The sequence below is a fragment of the Bubalus bubalis genome, chromosome 1, assembly GCF_019923935.1.
Source record: "Bubalus bubalis isolate 160015118507 breed Murrah chromosome 1, NDDB_SH_1, whole genome shotgun sequence".
Taxonomy (NCBI): domain Eukaryota; kingdom Metazoa; phylum Chordata; class Mammalia; order Artiodactyla; family Bovidae; genus Bubalus; species Bubalus bubalis.
The window spans coordinates 130,544,885-130,551,592 of NC_059157.1; the positions used below are offsets into that span (position 1 = coordinate 130,544,885).

Genomic DNA, 6,708 nt, shown 5'->3' on the forward strand with positions numbered 1-6,708 from the left:
GGCAGAGCCAGGATGTGTACCCAGGTCCTTTTGCTTTCAGGACTCAGATTCTTTTCAACAGAGCCCTGGGGTTCCTAAGCACAGATTCAAGATACATTAGACTATTTTAGGGCCCCCAAAACAGGCATGGAAGGCATATGGCCGCACAGTTCAGGCTTTCTTATCTTTAATTCATCCTTTGCAATTACCACCCACATCGTTGCACCCAGGGTTTCCATCTTTCATCAGAGGTGGGGAGAGTGAATGAATAAAAGTGAAAGAATTTTTCTATACATCCATTTTCATCATGTGACTCTAATACTCAAAATTTGTTCAAGGGTTGCCCATTGCCTACAGGCATGGTCATTCAAGGCCCTCCCCTGACTGTCCCTATACTCCTGCCCCCCCATCCCATCCGTGAGTCCCCCTCCCATCCAGTATGTCCCCGCATCAGTCCACTTACTAAGCTACACCTCTTTATCAGCTCCATGGCTTTGGACAGCTTACTTAATATCATTAAATTCCATTTCCCCATTACAAAATGCTTTTTTAATTAATTTGTTTTTAATTGGAGGATAATTGCTTTATAATATACTGTTGGTTCCTGCCATACATCAATATGAATCAGCCATATGTATATGTATGTCTCCTCCCTCTTGAACCTGCCTCCCACCTCCCACCCCATCCCACCCCTCTAGGAATTGTATCTCATCAGGATTTTTTAAATATTTATTTATTTATTTGGCTGTGTAGGGTCTGAGTTGGTGTATGCAGGATCTTTGTTGTATCGCATGGGATCCTTTCCATGAAGCACACAGACTCTCTAGTTGTAGTCTCTGGACTCAGTAGTTGCTACTCCCAGGCTTAGTAGCTTCTTAGGCTCCGTGACATATGGGATCTTAGTTCCCTGACCAGGAATGGAACCCCATCCCCTGCAAATTGAATTATTTTCTTTTTTAAGAAAGAGATTTATTTATAGGTTTATTTATTTATCTGGTATTTATATTAGAGCTTAGGATCCGGCTGCACAATTCCTCTTTTCGCAAAGAAATTTCAAAAAAAAAAAAAGAAATTTCAGAAAAATCTGTCTCATTTTGAGTTTCTTCATATCCACAGAGTGCAGGATGAGTTCTTAACCACTGGACCACCAGGGAAGTCCCTATCTCATCAGACTTAATTAAGAATTAAATAAAATGTTTCCTATGGAACACTTTGCAAGGTCCCAGCCCAGAGTAAAATGATCTGTAATGTTAATTTATTGCTATTATTATGGTTGTGACTGTTGTTTGTCTTTTGTTTTTTGCTTTTCCCTTCTCCTATCTTTATTTACACCTTTTCCTTCCTCTTCTTCATAGCCCAAACCTAAATCATTTAATTCCCAGGTCCTACCTGAAAGCCCTACAGGTAATCCTAGCCCATAGGAAACACTCCGTCCTCTGAATTCCTTTTGTACTGACAGCAATGTTGTAGTGAGAGTTGCAGGACAACCTAGTGACTAAAATCCTCAGGCTCAGGTGTCAAAGAACCTGAATTCAAGTCCCTGCTCTACTGCTCACCAGTTGCAAGCAAGTTTCATCACCCAGAGTTGGTGTCCTGTCACTTTGGGCTGACCTGGAGAGAAGCCAGCAGACATGCCTGCCACCCTCACCCTAAAGTCTGCTGGGCATTGTGGCAGGGCTGTCAGAGTCCTGTCCCCCAGCCCTGAGATGCAGCACTAGGCATTTTCAGGATGGGGCTGCCTAGGGTTTATCAGGGATACTTAGATATTTAGAGGCTGGAAATCCCCAGGCAAAAACAACCACCGGTCCTTTGAAATCACGTCACCAAGAGTCAATCACCAACTTGTACTGCAATTGTAGCGCAAAGTCCTAAACTGAAAATTACTGTGTTATAATGAAGTAGCCTCCGTCAGCTTTATGGCAAAGGCCCATGTCCTTTAATTACTTTAGAGAACACTTTGGTGACAAAGAAAGCAAGATTAGCTAAAAGTTTTGTCTGAAAAGGCCTAGGTTCCAAATGGGATTTACTCTATCTCTTACTAAGACTTGCCTAAAGTTTATGTCTTGCTAAAGCCTCATACACAAAGTAGGTATACAATCTCTGTGCACGTGCTCAGTCGTGTCCAATCTCTGCAACCCCATGGACTGTAGCCCTCCAGGCTCCTCTGTCCATGGAATCTTCTAGGCAAGAACACTGGAATGGGTTGCCATTTCCAATTCCAGGGGATCTTCCCAACCCAGGAATGAAGCATACATCTCTTGCACCCTCTGCATTAGCAGGCAGATTCTTTACCACTGCACCACTTGGGAAACCTATGATAAACAACAAATGCTAGAAATTTATTTAAGCATTAAAAGCCATTTAGCATTAATTAATTAATTTGAAAAGGATAGCAAAATTGGCATCTTTGACTGAATAGAAATTTCAGCTAGAAATACATTCCCCTTTTTGAAGTTTAACTGTGATAGGAAAAAAAAAAGAGACAACCTCAATGTCCATCAATAGAGGAATGAGTAGGTGAGCTGGTATAACCCCACACTAAGAAATACTATGCAGACTCGAATATGCACTAACTTGGAACAATCTCCAAGAAACATTTTAAAATTAAAAAAAAAAAGTTTCAAAAAGAGATATTTCTATTTATATTTATTTTTAAAAATCTCCAAAGAATTTACATTTCTATGTAAATCTGAAAGGAAATTCAAAAAATATGGGGAAAACTTCTGACAGTCAGTCGCCACTTACCTTTTAGGGAGGGGAAGACAGAGTGCATGATTGCATGTGAAATGAAAGAGCTCAGAGGGGTGGGAATGAAAGTATTCGTTTAACCTTTGACAATAATACAATAGTTGTATATTATCTATATAATAAAAAATATACTGTCAAAGGGGAATAAACAATTTAAATTTTGTTAGAAGTAATTTTAGACATAATTCAGGCAAAAACATATTTGCCAAAGTATGACCAACAGAGTAAAGAAATTATTTCAGATTCACTAGTTTCCTCTGTGTGTGTGTGTGTGTGTGTGTGTGTGTGTGTGTGTTTTAAAAGCTGATTTCCTTTAGGTCATTCTGTTTACACTGCCACTTCACTCTGCCTTATCTGAGAATAAATTCCATGGCTAATGTGTTTTTAAAAATCAGAAAGTTTCCTTACTTAAAAGCCACCAATCACCAGGATTGACGCTAACAAGTATACTGAGCAAAATCTGATTTAGGTGGAATGGCAGGTCCAGGAAATGAAAATTTTGCATCACACGGCGTTTCAGAACATGACAGTAGTCACTTAACAACAGAGGTCCCTTTATCTTTCCTAAGGAGAGCATTTTAGGGTGGAAGTTGTCTAATTGTTCCAGGACATCCAGGTGAAGCCAGGCTCCCTTCACCTGAGCCACTCTCATTGTTCCCTTGAAGGCTTACCTGCCAGCACCCTGGTGGTTCTACCTTCAGTGGCTTAGAGGGCCGGCCCTGGGGGCTGTTTCTCATAGTCTGCGTGCTGCGTCTTGCCCTGAGACCCTGAGGAGGCTTTGTGGTATCACAACTTTCAGACAGACAAGCTGCTAAAGTAAACAGCAGGGGAGAACAGGCCAGGCCACACACCTAAAAGACACCTACATTTCAAACATTAGCACATGTCAAGATGGTTTAAGATCGATTAAAATAGTCTCAATGCCATCAGAAGCCTCACTCGCCATCCCCTGAATGAGTTTCTCTTTCTTTTCCCCACTTCCTCAAAACACCGGTAACCAGAAAGCAATTGTCTGAGAAATCCCAGAAATCCAGGGGCAACGGCAAAGTGTCCCAACTAGAATGCTGCAGGACAGCGAGGAGAAAATGTGCCACCACACATAAAGCAATCAACTGCTTCACAGAATATCTAACATAGTCATAAAGATGGGGAAATGTGTTTTAGATAGCAAAAGATAGTAACATTATCAAAAGGAGATTTGAGCAGTTTTTTGTACAGGCTAGTTTTAGAACGTGTTTTCATCTGTCAGATAAATTTTAAACATCAAAATATGATTTTGTTTGAGTCCAAAATTCAGGAAGAGGTTGGTTTTATACATGATGGCGGTATATGGCTCTGACTTCAATGGAAGGGAAGGTTGGCAATTATCCAGACAAATCAGATTTTTAAATCTGAAGAAGGGGGCTTCCCTGGTGGTCCAGTGGCTAAGACTCTGCACTCCTAATGCAGGGGGCCCAGGTTCAATCACTGGTCAGGGAACAAGATTCCACATGCTGCAACTGAGAGTTCACAGGCAAGTAATTTAAGATCTTGCATGCCACAACTAAGACCCAGTGCAGTCAGATCTCACCCCTCAGGTGAAACAGGATCACTAGATTAGATTGGAGTTGGGAACAGGCATATTTCAAAGAGATTGTAGGTTTTGTTTCAGACTACTACAGTAGAAAGAATATTCTAATTAAAAAGTCACATAAAAAAAGTTAGTTTAAAAAAATTTTGAGTAAGGTGTTATTAACAGATTTCTACTAACTTTAGATCTGTTTTTTACCAGTGTCTTTGATTCCATTTTGCTGTGAATGATTATTTGCTCAGTTGTATACTGTGAGAGTCCCTTGGACTGCAAGGAGATCCAACCAGTCCATTCTAAAGGAGATCAGCTCTGGGTATTCTTTGGAAGGAATGATGCTAAAGCTGAAACTCCAGTACTTTGGCCACCTCATGCGAAGAGTTGACTCGTTGGAAAAGACTCTGATGCTGGGAGGGATTGGGGGCAGGAGGAGAAGGGGACGACAGAGGATGAGACGGCTGGATGGCGTCACTGACTCGATGGACGTGAGTCTCAGTGAACTCCGGGAGTTGGTGATGGACAGGGAGGCCTGGCGTGCTGCGATTCATGGTGTCTCAAAGAGTCGGACACAGTTGAGTGACTGAACTGAACTGAACTGATACTGTGGAAATACATAGGAACACAGTTTAGAGTGAGTATATTTTGCTTTTCCTTTCTTTGAGATCTTTTCAGGGCCAAAATAAGTCAGACTGGGGAACAACTGACATGTAGCTCCTTCTGCCTGCCCCTTACCTCCATATAGAGGTCTCCAGACAGCACTTCTTGACTAAATTTGGGGCTATCTCTCTCAGCATTCATTCTTCCTATGAGAAATGCTAAGAGAACACTCTAGTCTTTCCCTGTAACAATTCTTACACTAAACCTCACTTTCAAGTGTAAGATCTCCAATGAAACTCTAGGCATGGCAATGAGAACACTGGGTGATCAGATTTCCATTCTGGTCTGTTTCTGGCTTGATTTGATTAAAGTCCACTCAGACTCTGCATCCAGAGTCTTACTTTCACATTCTTCCACCTCCATTTAATCCTTAATTTCCTCTTCTGCTGGAATGCTTCATGCTGAATGATTGGATTAAACTCACAGCACTTCAGGATGTACCTCAATCAGCTTGGTGGTCCAAGACTCCTTTAATTGATAAGTGGCTTTTCCATATTTATCTATGTTAAATGTTGCCTCCTTCTTATTTTCCTTAGTTAATACAAGCTATTTGCAAAGAAGACAGAATTTTGTAGAAGAAGGAATGTCTCTTTTTCAGGGAAGGAGATGCTGGGAGAATACCCCTTACACTAACATTTTTTTCCCCCAAACAAGCATTGAATCTATTCTTTGTCCCCAGCTTTCATGAACTTTTTGTCTTTTCTCTCCTTTAGATCTGTGTATATTCTCAACACCTGTCTCTCTGGGAAGCACATATCCCATTTCTTCAGCTCACCAGAAGTAGACATATATATTATTTCCCTGAGGGTTAAAGAAAGCTATCAAAACTTGGCAACATATAAAGTAAATACCCACTAATTGCAATACATTCATTTAAATCAGGTCTTTATCCTCCTTAGGCATTGTAGTAGGTGGCTTCCTTTGAAGTCTTGTTGAATTGGTCCAAAATTACCTTGCCTGAGGCGGAAGGCTGTTTGGAACATTTGTTCTGAACCGATCCCCAAAGCAGTAAATCTTAGCCTTGGTAACGGCTCACATGCCACAAAGAGGAAATGTCCTGGGTAGGGCATGGATCCAGGCTTAGATCCCCCATTGTATGCAAAGAAAAGAAAGAGAAAGGGAGAGATAACTGCACAACTCTCAGGGATATAATGCTATTGTACAACTCTGATGATGTTATAAACCACAAACCCTATATATTACTGAAATATATAACCAAAAGCCTGCCAGAGAATTGCTTTTCTCTTTTTCCTGCTGCATCCATGCATGTATGCATCTCTCACTTAACAATGATTTTGTTAGTGTTACTGTTTGTTTGCTTGCTTGCCTGCTATAATTGCAAGTAGCTTATACCCCTCATTATCTTAAACTCATCCAGGGAATTTTATTTACCTATATGAGAGAATCATGTTCCATCAGCATCAAGATATCGATATCATAACTTTCATAGACTCCCATCTTCCCCACAAGTGCACTGATAACCTGATGCAAACAATCATGCTCTGAGGACACAGTCAAGCCTTTGTTTAGGCTGCATTTCATGCCTCTACTATGTACATAAAACAACTTCCAAGTTTTTCTAGTCTGTTGCAAGGCTTTGCTTCTGTTATATCAGAAACTACTGTGCAGTAGGCAATGTGAAAGTGAAAGTCGCCCAGTCGTGTCCGACTCTTTGCGACCCCATGGAACTATACAATCCGTGGACTTCTCCAGGCCAGAATACTGGAGTGGGTAGCCTTTCCCTTCTCCAGGGGATC

At 41.0% G+C, this 6,708-nt stretch overlaps 1 non-coding gene across 1 annotated transcript; it reads left to right on the plus strand.

Annotated features, from left to right (window-relative positions):
- Positions 1-4,133: 4,133 nt before the first annotated feature.
- Positions 4,134-4,206, plus strand: TRNAR-CCU. The gene has a single exon. It is a non-coding gene; the product is annotated as a tRNA-Arg (tRNA).
- The last annotated feature ends 2,502 nt before the right edge of the window (positions 4,207-6,708 follow it).